The sequence below is a fragment of the Triturus cristatus genome, chromosome 10 (genome assembly GCF_964204655.1).
Source record: "Triturus cristatus chromosome 10, aTriCri1.1, whole genome shotgun sequence".
NCBI classification, from domain to species: domain Eukaryota; kingdom Metazoa; phylum Chordata; class Amphibia; order Caudata; family Salamandridae; genus Triturus; species Triturus cristatus.
Genome location: NC_140593.1, coordinates 1184548493 through 1184562874, shown reverse-complemented (window position 1 = coordinate 1184562874; position 14382 = coordinate 1184548493).

Genomic DNA, 14382 nt, shown 5'->3' with positions numbered 1-14382 from the left:
GTTGCAACTGGGACCCGAATAGGACTGTGCCTTCCCTCCACAATGCTGGCTCCACCCCCTGTGGTGCGTCTGAGCACCTAGCCCCCACCTGACAATGGGAAGAGAGCTGAGCATAACAAAGTGCTCCAAAGCTCCCCCAAACCAGTTGCATCTGGTTTCCCCCTGGCCCTGCACCTTTGTGACAAAGGAAATCTGTGTATAAGAGAAGGGGCTGTGACCCCATGAAAATGTTCTCTAGTGCTTGTCCTGACGCTGGGGGCTGCTGCTCCTGGGCTCCAGGAGGAACCGCCACAAGGGGCTGCCTCCCTGCTGGAGGGCCCTGTGTGCTGGCCTGCCTGAGCCCAGCCTTGTGCCCCCTGAACCTTGCCCTGGAAACCCAGGAGCGCCTGGAAGAGCGCTTTACTTGCCTGTATTTTGAAGAGCGCTTTACTTATCCTTGCAGAGCGCTGGACTTTTGCCCTTTGGGAGTGCTGTATCTTGGCCCAGGAGGACTGCTGGTGGCTTACAGCTCGAGGCTGCTTCGCGGGGGGAATTTCTCTGCTTAGTGTGGGGAAAGTGGGAGCCCACCCCGCATTATTGCTGTGTATTGGTGCCGGTTTTGACTAGGAGGTGGGTGCCCACCCCGCATGTTTCTGCAATCGTGGGTGCCCACCCCGCTCTGTATTTTTAATTTTCAGAGGGAGCCTGACCCTCATTGCCCGCTGTACTTTATTTTTACCTGCAGGTGCCCACCCTGCGTATTTACCTGTTTTAAACCGAAGCGGGAGCCCACCCGGCGGTTCTGGCCCCCACGGGAGGCCGCCGCCACAAGAAACGCTGAGGGACGCTGCGCTGCCCGCGGCGCCCCGGAAGTGCATAGAGCGGCCTTGTTGCGGGTGGGGCCTGAGGACACCCTGCCTGAGCGGGCTCTCAGGAATTGGAGGGAGAGCCCCGCAGCCACAGAGAAGCCAGGCAGGAGCCTACCCCGCTCTGGCAGACGCCCCCAAAAGCTGCCAGTGAGAAGAGGGAGGCAGCGCGATGCTGCTACCCGGTCAAGGGGTAAGCCGACACCAGGGAGAAGAGCAGAGCGGAGGAGACGGCGCGTCTGATGCTCCGGTGAGTGGGGCTAGAAAGGGAGACTGCACTTGGTGACTGAGCCCCGTGGGGCCCACACGCACATGGTTGGTGCCCGCTTCGGGGCACATTGTCGGTGCTCACAGCTGCCCCGCCTGTCAGGGGCAGCTGCAACACGTGGGCAAAGTTTTGGTTTCCTTCTGAGTCCCAGAGCGGGACTCCAACATAACTCGCACCGTGGTGCCAACACTTTCATGGGCCATTCCAAATCTAGAAGTCCCGGAGGGGGACTTGGGGGCCATTTCAGTTTAAAAGTCCCAGTGTGGACTCCTATAGCCCCCGCAGTGCCATCTTTCCTTAAGGGGGCAATTGGTGTGAAGAGCCCCAGAGTGGGGCCCAGAGACACTGTAGTGTCAGAGCCTGTTTTTGCCTAATTCCCCCAGCTGTCCTGCGAGAGCGTAGGCAGCTGCACCGTTTGGGGCACAGTTATTTTGTTGGAGTCCCCATGGGGGACAGAGAATGCCGTGCCCATCTTTTGATTTCCCAGCTGCCCTGCAATTAGTGGGCAGCTGCCACGTTTAAGTGGTGCAATTGCGCACCTTGGCTTTACTGCTTTTTGTGGCCCTACCTACACCCTGACATTATGGACATTGGGCATTGGGAGCCCCTGTGAAAGGCCAGTTGGCCTGGGTCCAGGTCCAGTGTGTTGTTCCCCGATTGGGGCACACTGCGTTTATACTGACTATTGCCCAATGTGTTTATGCTGGAGACGCTTATTACCTCATGTGATTTATGTTTATGAGGCTGGCGCATAGTGTAGTTGTTTGATGTCTACTGCACAATGCCTTTATGCCCTGATCTATGCCTCTAATGATGTTTATGGTTATGAGGTTTGTGCGTTATATGGTTATGCTAAGGGTTTTTAGGCCTAATATGTTTTATGCCTAATGTGATTATTATTGCATAGTGTGTTCCTAACTTTTACCAGTAGTTACTGGTTGTGCTCTACATTTTCTTATTTGTGCTACATTTACAATTGGTGGTTTGTGATTATTCTGACAGAGGCCCAATTGGCCCTGTCAGGTGTATAGAATCCCCTGTAGATACTGCCCAGTGCCAGTTGGTACAGTATATAGTATGTGATTATGATCTAATGTGTTTATTATAATACCAAGGCTATTTTTATATATAACCTTGTGTGGAGTTCCTTTTGTGGTGTGCCTGGGGTGTTGTTGCTGAGTGCGCGTGCAAATGCTTTACACATTGCCTCCGGGATAAGCCTGACTGCTCGTGCCAATCTACCAAGGGGGTGAGCAGGGGTTATCTTTGGCGTGTAAGTTCCTTGCCCTGACTAGAGTGGTGGTTTCTGCCTGGCTTTGGCGCAAACCTTAGCCAACCAGAAATCCCATTTCTAACAATGCAGGATGTCTTTTGGATATATGCCAAATTGGATGACATGTGAGTGCTCGTGTGGTCATATGGCTCCATGCATTTTGAGAAGGATTGCAGGGTGCATAGACTGTCTACCTACCTGTTCGGTGACACAGTGGAGGAAAATAGCTGCCACATGGTTATGAGTGGGTGGAGTGTTTCATCCTGCTCAGCTGTGGGACAAGGGGGCCTGGTGGGAGTTGTAGTGCTGGCTTTCCACCAACAAACACCCCTCCCTGTTGAGATGGCTACCTACCTGTATGTTTGAAGATAGCAAAGCATTGGCTGCCACATGGTTCTGGGTGTGGGCGGTGTTCCATCCTGCTCAGCTGTGGGACAAGGGGGCCTGGTGGGAGTTGGAGTGCTGGCTGCCTGTCCACATGCCCCAATGGAAATATTGCTAGCTACCTTTGGGGTGATTTAGAGGAAGGACATGTTAGATATGTGAGGCATGTGTTGTGAAGATTGTGTTGTACATAAGTGCATTGGGTCTAGGAAGTTTAGCTTTGTAGTCGTCCAAGACAGTACATAGCAGTGTAATGGTAGAAATGTGTTGGTACTTATCTGCCTCCACTCCCGGGGTATTCCTGTGAGACTCTCTGGATGCAGTGTGGCGAGCACCTTCTCCTCTCATTTGGTGAATGCTAGTGGTGGAATGGGAGGGCCACCGGAAGTCCTCTAAGCCAGCTTGTGGTTCTTGTTGGCACGCTCTTTCACCCTGGTCTTGAGGTCATGCCACCTCCTCCTGATGTCCTTCAGGGTCCGCGGGTTGGTCCCTACTGCATTGCCTTTGTTGACTATCCTTGCCCACATTTGATTTTTTGTGGCTACTGGAGTCTGTTGGACCATACTTCCAAACAAATGTGGTTCTACACTGATTACCTCATCTACCATCACTGACAACTCATTGTCAGTGAATTTGGGCATCTTCTTCTGTGACATGGTGTGTGATGTGCAAATAGGGGAAAAGTGCAGGTGTGAAGGTAGTGGTGGTGATGTGTGTGGTGTGTGTGTGGTTGTGATGGTGTGATGTTTGCTGATTTACCTCTCCTTTGTGCTGTGGGATTGGGCCTTTTAGTTGTAGAGTTGTTCAAAGGATTCTAGGCAGGGAAGGGGTTGGTGTTATACTCAGCTATGTGGGTGGGTCAAAATGGAGTCAAGTGTGTTGTGTGGGTTGACCTGGGATTTGTATTTTTTAATTGCCATTGGGATGTGTCATTGGGGTGTGTTAGGTGTTTTTTGAGGCTGAGCCAGATTTATGGCCACACTTGGTAGCCTTGTTGTGTGGTTGCTTTCGACTGCCATTACTCTTCTGGAGCAACCCCGGCGGTCGGAGTACAACAGACCTTCCGCCGGCTCTCCCATTCATCACTTGTTGCGATAGCGGCGGTCGGAAACAACTGATCATTCCGCTGTCATCCCAATCATATTCTAATTTCATGTGTGGTCAATCCGCTGGTCGAACAGTGGTTTTGGGTCTTTCCACGGCAAATCCGATTGCTGCGGACGGATTTTCACCTGCTCCGGATGGTCCTGGCGGAGTTTTGTAAAATCCATCCACCACGGTCGGATTTTTCTGGCGGTTCATCATGACCCGACTGCCGGTTTTCCCACGGTACATGCGGACAGTTAATTTCCGCTACCACGGCGGTCAGAATGGTTTTCTGACCGCCACCCTAATCGACCCCTAGGTCTCTTTAGCTGGACCACACTCCATCATGGTTGGCCTGAACTTGTGACGTTTTCCCAGTCCAAATCGACCAGCTATCGACAGTTGGCACTTTGTGCTTTTTGGTGCTATTTTAAATAAAATCTTTAAAATTGAATATCTTTGGTTCTACTGATTGCCTTCATTTATTTATATAAAATGCTTCTACATTTGAAATGTTTTGTGGGATCCTTTTTGTGTGGTGTTTTTCTCTTTATTGGCTCAAATCCTTTCTCTCCTACCGCTACTTCCAGGTCTTCGAGGGAGATTCTACCTCCCCGGATAAACCCCTCGTCTGCGGAGTGCCACAGGGCTCCTCCTTAAGCCCTACTTTGTTTAATATTTATATGAGCCCCCTAGCTGAGATTGTCCGCCCTTTTGGAATAACCTATGCTGACGATAATCAGCTAGTGGTGGCTCTCAATCAATCCTCCACCCCACAAAACAGCTTGAGGAACTGCCTCGAGGAGGTGACCAAATGGATGACCTCATCCTGCCTCAAACTCAACGGGGACAAAACCGAATTGATGCTCTTAGGCAATCCCTCTTGGCTTCCCACCACTCTATCATGGCCGACCTCCCTCGGCCCTGCCCCCACCCCTAAGGACAAAATAAAGAGCCTTGACATCTGGCTGGACAAGTCCCTTAATTTTAATCATCAAGCAGTCAAACTGTCCGCCACCTGCTTCGGCCTACTCCGGCTCCTGCGTAAGATTCTCCCCCTATTGCCACCCCAACCACGACAGATAATGGTTCAGGGTCTCATTCTGTCTCGGCTGGATTTTGGGAATGATCTCTATCTAGGGGCCCCCCAAGCCACCCTGCGCAAGCTCCAAACTCTTCAAAACTGCGCCGCCCAAACCCTGCTCCTGATACCCCGGAGGCTCTCCGTCAAACCCGGCCTAAGGAACCTCCATTGGCTCCCGGTCAGGGAGAGGATCGACTTCAAGGCCCTATGTATTGCCCATCGAGCCTTTTGGAAAACCGGGGCGGCCATTAACCACTCACTTATTACCCCCTACAAACCCACCAGACAGCTTAAGTCAGCCTCCTCCTTCCTCGCCACGGTACCCAGGATTAAGAAAGCTAGGTGTGGAGGCCGCTCTTTCTCCTAAAATGCGGCCATCCTATGGAACTCCATTCCCCTCTCTCTTCGTTCTGAGCCCAACCTTCTGCGGTTCCGTAAGCAACTAAAATCCCTGCTTTTCAATAGACCAGTATAAACCCCAGCCCTCCACCTACATGCTTGGTCCGTAGCGCTAGGACGCCTCAGGGTAGCTACCGCGCTCTACAAATAGTCTTTTCATTTCATTTATTACTGGCTGAAGTATTGCACAAATACTTTACACATTGTCTCAAAGTAAAGCCTGACTGCTCTGTGTCAAGGTATCAGAGGGTTGAGCACAGACTACTTTAGCGTTGGTTGGTGCCTCACCCTAACAAAGATCGTGGCTGCTGCTTGACCAAGGCTCACACCCCAGTCAACCAACAACTCAATTTCTTACATATACTAATATGTTGGGTGTACCATTAGACACTTTGAGGAAATAATTCTGTAAAATATCAGGGCTTTAGAAGCAATACATTTTAACTGGGCATTTTTGCACTGTTAATAGGCATGAACACCCAATAATCTATTTTCATTGTACACAAATTACACATCCTGACCAGAGGGCTTAGCATAGGGCCTACTAAATTTCTGGAATGCCCGGTGAGAGCTATGTATCACGCACTCAATCAAAATAGAGAGTTACTTTACTGCTTGAAGAATTTACTGAGTTTGATGTATATACTAAAATGATTGAGTCAATAACTATGCTTACATTTCCATACTCTGCGCCTGTGTAGGCATTATACATTGAGTGCCCCTGTGTTAGCTCCAACAAAGGAAGGAAAGGTAGGAGCTGGACGAGGTAGCTCATGAAAAATTAACAAAGAGCTCTGTGACATTGTTGGTTGAACAGAGTAAAAACCAAATTGCCCCTGATTCCCAAAATCTCGCGTCATTTGGGAATAGTGTAGCCATCTTTGATGTTGAGAATAACTTTTCTCATGGTCCAAAGTGTCTTTATTATAAAATGAAGATGCTGAGTTGCTGTAGCCGCTAAACCCACAATTACCTGGGGAGAGTTGTTTCCACAGGTGTATTTTAAAATCCATCACTATGATCAAAGAAGTATTCCAAGGATGCAATCAGGTTACAGACATGTCTTTGAGAATTTGCATTTACACACTATTGAATTTGAAATGAACCATTGACCTCAATTTCAACCAATTTCTGAACCACTGTTTCTCATTGTATTCGGATCAGTTTTACATGAGGACAACAGATAGGGTCCTCCAAACTCAAGATGTTGATAATGTTTATAAAGTGAATGGTGTGTTTCAGGTGTTGATAGTACAAGTAGGGTAATTACTATCATCAGTAGCAAAACACAGCATTGATTCTTTTAATATATCTCTGTTCAAAGAAGTATGAACCACAAATGCATGTTACTCTTTCCAGAGTTCAAAGTGTAACTACCACTGAGGGGTGTGGCTTGCAGGGACAAGATGGAGGATGTTTTTTCAACTCTGCTCAACTACCCATTCCCATTTTCTGCTACTTTATTACCCACGGGGGGGGGCATCCATGCCCTGAAAGGATCTTGATGGGCTGCCCAAGTACCCTCCTCTGTGTTCCTGTCGATGCAGCACCTGCGCAGTCCTGTGAGTGGCCGTAGTGGCACTGTGACGTGGAGCCAGCTGGGTGAGGCGATGGAGGGGCTGGATGCCGGGGCCAGAGGCGACTAACCTGCGAACACGCTGACTACTAATGGAACTGGTGAGGGGCCGAGAGAGGGCACTGGAGATGAGCTGGTGCTTCCGGGGTGCTGTCTGACAGGGGTGCCCAAGTACATTGGAGGTGAGAAGGCTGGACTGAGCCAGCATGGATCTGTGACAGTGTGGCGGCCTGTGGGACCTGCTGTGGGATTGCACCCCGCTGTCGGCCATCGTCCTGCCCTTTGCTGACACTGTAGGTGCTTCTGGACCCCCGATGCACCCCAGCTCATTGTGCATAAAGCACCTTGTGTGAATGGGACTGAACTGCAGGACTTACTGAGTGAGCTGCCGGCACCACAGAAATCCCTGCCATTGATCACACGAGCCCAAAGATGGGGAAACAGATCCCTGTTCCTATCTGGTAATCTACCTGGGCTCCAATTCATAACTAAAGGGGCACCGCCTGGGCTGCCTTTGACACAACACAAGTCCAGTTAACTGTTTCAGCCCCAGGCGGATCCTTGTCAGACCCTGATTGTTTGCACTGCAATGGCTTTGCTGCTACCAAGGATGGATGGTATGGGCCGTACTTGGGCACCACCTCCAGGACCTCCATACGTTTCTCTTTGACTACGAGAGCTGATCAGTCGGATCCGCTGATCCAGCCTTTGCCCTCTGGCAACAGGTTCGATGTGGTGTTGGCAGCCATAGAACACTCCCGGGTTGCCTGGAATCTAAAATCCACAATGTGGTTGCAGATCTCACATTACTCCATGCTGAACACAGGAAATTTGTTGTCGAGTAAAAGCCACGGAACAAACTCTCTAAGAGATCCAACCCACTACTAAATAATTAGAACAACAAGTGTGAGACTATGGCGCTAGGATTCAGTGTCTGGAGTCTTGAGTGTAGGAAGCAGAGGGTCACTCGAGATGCAATATTATCCACCTAGTTTGCCTTTCTGAGGGAGCGGAGGGTCCTAATGCGATTGCATTCACTGAACGGTAGCTCAGGGAGCCGCTACCAGAATTTTCCCTGTCATCTTACTTCACTGTTGAAAGGACACACCAAATTCCTTCACGGAGACTCTACTGCGGGAAACCAGGAAACTGCAACACATCAGGCTGGACAATGCACGCATAATATTCTTTTCGGACTACACTATAGGAGTGCAATGCCAATACAGTTTTTTCCTAGCAGTAAAACACCAACCACGAACACTGACTATGAAATACTCCTTACTTTTCACTGCGTGGCTGTGTGTGGTATCTGCTGACAAAGCAAGATTTTTTGATAACCCGCAAGATGCCAGGAACTGGCTGCAGGCCTCTGGACTCCTCTCTGGTCCCCATGCAAATGGGGAAGGGGAACTGGGATCCACTAGAAACCCACCCGTTGTCAGTTTAGGAAACGCCATCCCCCTGGCCTGGTGGCTGCCCCAAATCTGGAACAGATCATAACTGAGCGCCAACGGGCTATCCCAGAGGTAGCATGGTTCACTGACAGAATATCGATGTAAAACAATATAGACTACAAAAATATAGATGAAAAAAATATAGAATGTAAAAATATCGACTCCCTATAACAGGTAAGTACAAAAATATCGGAAAAATAATATCAATGTAAAAAATATAGTTGTACAAATTATTGATTTTTATATATATATATATAATATAAAAACAATACATATTAAATATGTTAAATAATAAAATGTATATAAACAATAAAGTAGATTTAATATACACTCTAACAAATATAACAAATAAACTTAATTTAAAATAGCATAAAATCTAATTTAAAAAAACATTAAACTATTAAAAAATCTTCAAACGTACATTTCCCACTCCAGTCACTGACTGCTTGAGGACTTTGCTCAACGGGACGAGGTGGTGCCGAAAAAGTGTTGTCAGGAACAAGCAAAAACAAGCAATTGCAATATAATTGTAAATGACAGTGTCCGTAAATTTTCACTTGTGGCAGCATTTGTTCACCGAGACAGCCGGGGACTCCAACTCCCACACGTCATTGCGGCAGGAGCCACTTTCGTCTACTGGAAGCGCCAGGAGGTGCTTAAAAGCGGGACAGGGTGCCCGCAGAGCAGGACATGTGCGGGCGAAGCTGGGGCCAAGGGCAGGCCCAGGGCGGACCCGTCTGCTGCTGTCATTGCCCGGAGGAGGCTGGGCTGGGCCACCCCCCTAACGCGTGGTATTTGGCCATCCCACACCGTTCCACTTCAGAGATGGTAAAACAGAAGGCGAAATCAAATGAATCAGGCGGTGAAAACATCAATTCGCTAAACTCTTTTTTTTTAAGAGCAGCGGATGTCCTCTCAAAAGAGATTGAGATTACGAAGTTGGCGCCTCTCACTTAAGGAGGTAAAATCCTGCCCGGGCTTATCTGGACCTGGCTCTTTACTAACCTCCCCAATCCCAGATGTTCCTGTTGGCACTATTTCTTCTTCTGATTTTGCTCTAGAACCCCAATCTCAATCTCAAAACAGCCCACCGATTGAACCTCTGGGCAAAAAAGGAGGGGGAGGGTGAAAAAGACCATTGTGCCAAAGACATCGAGACCCTCGAAAACTAGTGAGCGAGACACAGAGCTCCTTCCTTCGTCCAATTTGAGGGTTGCACTGCAACTGTCAGACGATCTATGCGGGAACTTGGAACAATCTTTTTCTCTCCTTTTGGAACCCCTTTTAACAAGATTGAGAAAAAAGGAGGACTCTGTGTCTTTGTTGTGTAATATCATCCAATCAAGAGAGGAGGGAGTTAGAAAAGATAGTTATCCATTCATTTTCCAAGGCATATGTCATAGATCAAGGGGGAATGGATCACTTGTAACCAAAAGTGGCGGTTCGTAAATCTAAATTTGAAAATATTAACACCTAGATAGGTGTTAATGAGAACCCTCAATAGCGTATTTTTTGAGTGGTATGGGCGGTTCTTGGCGGTTTATCTTGATTCTCCGCCTTATAGATACGCATCAGCATTATCATTGGGTCTCTTTTATCATGCTGCCTCCACCTGGAGGGAACCACTGCTTCTTGGTAGTGATCAGTAATAATTGTGCAAATAGTGAAAATAGTGAGGTTAAAAGTGTCGTACCCACACTACCTTGAAGAAATGACGATTTATTCTGGTAGGCGTGTGAGGAGACCGTTAAAAAGAGAGGTGGTGCTGAAGGATAGATTATGTACCCAAAGCACTGTAGGTGTCCATATCAAGAGGTCGACATGTTTCTGCCCATTCAGTGCCCCAGGAGGGGGTCATGGGGCATTCTTCAGGACCTATTAGTGTGAGCTGTTGTTGTACAGTTCAAGCAGTTTAACAAATGCTGTCTTCAAGCAATGTGATAGACAGCTACGTCTCAGAAATACTGTTACCTGTGGAGAAAAAATGAAACCTAAGAGACTATCAATGAAAACAAATCCCAAATTCTAGGGTGGCAGTGGGCTAAAAATAGACTTGTGAGTTAAAACAATAGACAAACACAAAATGGCAATTCTTATCGATACTGTCAAGCAACTTATATAATGGCAAATCTCTGATATACTGTGGGATTGTAGTTGCCAAGGAAAGATATAGCTTAGTAAGCGGTGCAATTGCCCGATCACGTGTCTATGACAGGTTTCCCTTGGTTTATCGAGTCATAGGAACAAATTTGAATGTATCGTGAAAGTTGCGGAAGATACAACAGATAAATAGAGCAATCGTTACAGTCATTCTGCTGCCTGTATCTTTTGAGTTGAACAATCATAGTCCAAGCAGACCCCAACATTAGATAGACAGAGGCAGATTACCTTGAGACGCGTCCGAGTTGCGGTTTGCCGTGGCAGCGTCACTATCTTGCCTGTGTAGGTAAAGAACGGGGAAGACAGGGAGGGGAGGTGGGGCAGAGGAAAGAGGGACGAGGGAGGAGGAGGGGGGTGGGGGAATAGGGTATTAAAGATACCGTTAGTGGGTTGAGCTTCGTCGCGGTTTTGTTGACCTCCGACGGGATCAGCCTTCCGTACCTCAATTTCGGGCAGAGCACGACTTGTGCTGACGCTGGCAGGCAGGGCTCGTTGAGAACGAGATCCCGTGTGTTGCCGGTTTTTAGCTCCGTGTATGAAAAGAAACTGAAAAAAGACTTGCGCTTTGTTCAAGAAAAAGTGGGGGGATGAATTATTAGAAATTATTAACAAAGGGGGGTATAACCATTCGATACACTTAGCATGGAACTAGTGTGTTTTTGAATGGTTTAAGAACGTTTAAAAATCAAAGAGGTCATTGCATGTATATAATTCAGAACTGGGAGCTTTATGAATGGAACAGGATGGCACTTTTCAGCGTGTTTGGTGCTATGTAACATAAGGCCAAATTGGTCGTGCCCTATTTGAAATTGAGCCACGGTATATTATCGTTCAGGCCTTTCGTGTCTGTCCTGAGGCGGTGGACCCACCTCTGTTCTCTTTCGAAGAGAATTTTCTCGGCATTGTTCTTGCACCCTACTAGTGTTTCTATTATGATCCAATTCAGATCGTTCACTGAGTGTTTCTGTTCAATATAGTGACGGCTCATTTTGGTGGTTTCACGTCTGCACTTAACATTGCTTCTGTGTTCACAGATTCTCACCTTTATTTTTCTGCAGGACATTCCGATGTACCTGAGATTACAAGGACAGGTAATCATGTAGATTACAAAGGCTGTGTTGCAGTTGGTGTGTTGTTTTATGGTCCACTTCAGGTTGGGTAGCAATTGGATGGTCTTTGTTGGTGTTGTTAGATGACATACTGAACACTGTCCACATGGGTAGTGACCTGTAACTGGTTGGAGGTCCCAAAGGGTGTTTTTCAGTTTAAGTGGAGCCGCCGGTCGTGTGTGTACCAAGATGTCTTTAAGGTTTTTAGTCCTCTTATTTGCGAATCTGGGTTTCTGCCATTTCAGGTGTCCAGAGGTCAAGATACGCCAGTTTTTATTAATTACTTTCTTGACAGCGTTACTTGCTGTGCTGTAGGTGGTGACACAAGTGGGTGTATCATCTGTAGGGTTCTTTGCTGTAGTTTGGAGTAGACAATCTCTGGGTTGATTTCTGGCTCTTTTTTTGCATTTGGAGATGATCTTGGTCGGATAATCTCTTCTGAGCAGTTTGGAGCTTAAGTCGTCAGCTTGTTTTTTGTATTCTGCTAGGTCGCTGCAGTTACGTTTGAGCCGCAGGAACTGGCTGTAAGGTAGATTTTCTTTCAGGGGGCGTGGGTGAAAGCTGTTGAATGAGAGGAGACTGTTTTTTGCCGTTGGTTTGAAGAATGTTCGTGTTTTGATGATGTCATTTTCAACATAGATGGTTAGATCTAGAAAGTCGAGCCGTAGATTGTTGGCTGTATAGGTGAATTTGAGACATTCATCTTGGGCATTCATCCATTGATGAAAGTTGTTTAGGGTTTCCTGGTCACCTTCCCAAATCACCATGATATCATCAATGTATCGTTTCCAAAAACGGATGTTGGTAATGTATGGGTTTATGGGGTTTTGTATGTACATTTGTTCAAAGGCGCTAACGTAGAGTCCAGCTACGCTAGGCGCAAAGGTACTCCCCATCGAAGTTCCGTGTCGCTGTTGGTAGAGTCTCCCTTCATATTCGAAGTAGTTTTCTGTGAGAGCCAAGGTGCAACATTGTAGGATAAAATGTCTGGGGGTTTGGTATGTCCAATTCTGAGCGAAGAGTATCGTTTCTAAAGTTTCGAGAGTTTTTTGTTGAGGTAAGCTGGTATATAAACTCTCTACATCGAAACCTACTAGAAGCATTGTCTCAGGAGAGAAGTTGACATTTTGCAAAAGATTCAGTAGGTCGCGAGTGTCCTTTAGGTAGGTAGGTGTTTGTTGGACTAACGGTTTTAGGAAATGGTCAGCAAATTGGGACAGCGGCTCCAAGACCGATCCTATGCCCGACACAATGGGGCGGCCTGGAGGTGGTCTCTTCTCCTTGTGTATCTTTGGGAGGGAGTAGAAATATGGTGTTCTGGGTGAGATGGTTTTCAAAAACTCAGCTTCATTGTGTGATATCCATCTGTTGGTTTCGGCCTCTTCCACCATAATCTTAATCGTCTGTTGGAGTCTTATGGTTGGATCTGTGGTGATTGGGCTGTAGAATTTTTCATATGACAGTAGATCAAGGCATTGATGGTTATAGCCTTCTCTACTCATTAGGACGATGCCTCCACCCTTGTCTGCCGGTTTTATTATTATCTCTTTATTGTTTTTCAATGTCTCCAAAGCTTGTTTTTCTGTGTTGGTTAAATTCATGAATGGTTTTTTAGAGACTGTCAACTCATCAATCTCTTTCATTATGGCCTGTTCGAAGGCCAAAAGTTCGATGGGCACCTGATGGTTTAGTGGACAAAAAGTGGACTTTAGGCGTAGGGATGTATCCCCTTCTTTGTTTTCCGTTTCTTTTCCAGAGAAAAAGGCTTTCAGTTTCAATTTCCTGCAAAATTCTGAGACTTCGCATTTTGTCTTAAAAATATCCAGATTGGGGGTTGGTACATACCCTAATCCTTTGTTCAACACGCTTTCTTGGGCCTGTGTGAGGGTTGTTTTTGTCAGATTGATTATTAACGTGTCATGCTTGTTCCCGGTTTTTCCTTGGTTACGTTGGACATGCTCCTTGTTTGGACTTGTCTCTCTGGGTCTGTCCATGTTACTCCTTTTCGTCGTCCCCTCTGGTTGGTTTGGCCACGTCCTAAAAAAGAAGGTTGTTGCATGTAGGGTCCCATGTATTGTCCCATCGGTGGGGGCCCTGTAGTGTAGGGATTCATCCAACCCTGGAAATTTGGTGTGTATGGTTGGAATGGGATTGGATGTTGATTCCCGAATTGGGGAGTGCGCCAGAAGTTGGGTCTACGTAGTTGTTGTCGTCTATAAGGGCCACGGTTCCTTCTTGGTAGTCTTGTGTCTGTGGTATTCCAATCAGAATTATCACTTGAGGTTCCACTGTTGTCGGTGTCAGACTGATAGTCCGGAATCTCCTAATCGTCCTTACTGTATGGGTGCATCTTCTCCATGGAGAAGCATCTCAGGTCCTTGCCTAATTTCTGTATTTTGTTGTTAGTAATATAGTCTTTTGTCTCGTTCATTTCCTTATTGATTTCTTCAAGTCGTTTTTTGTAGACTGAAATTTGTACCATGTTCTTGATTTTGGTTTCAAGCAATTGGATCTTGATAGTGAGAGTCTCTGTCAATCTTGTGGCTGTTTTTATTATTAAAACTAAATAATCTCTTGTGCACTTCCACGATATTGCGGACCAGTCTTTTCGGAATGCCAGATCTTTGAGAAAAATACGTGGTGCATTATGTACCCAAAGTCCCCTTGGGGCTGCATTGGCTCGCAGATATTCCGTCATAATAACGCCGTGGATGGCCGTCCTCACTTGCTCCTTCTTCAATTCA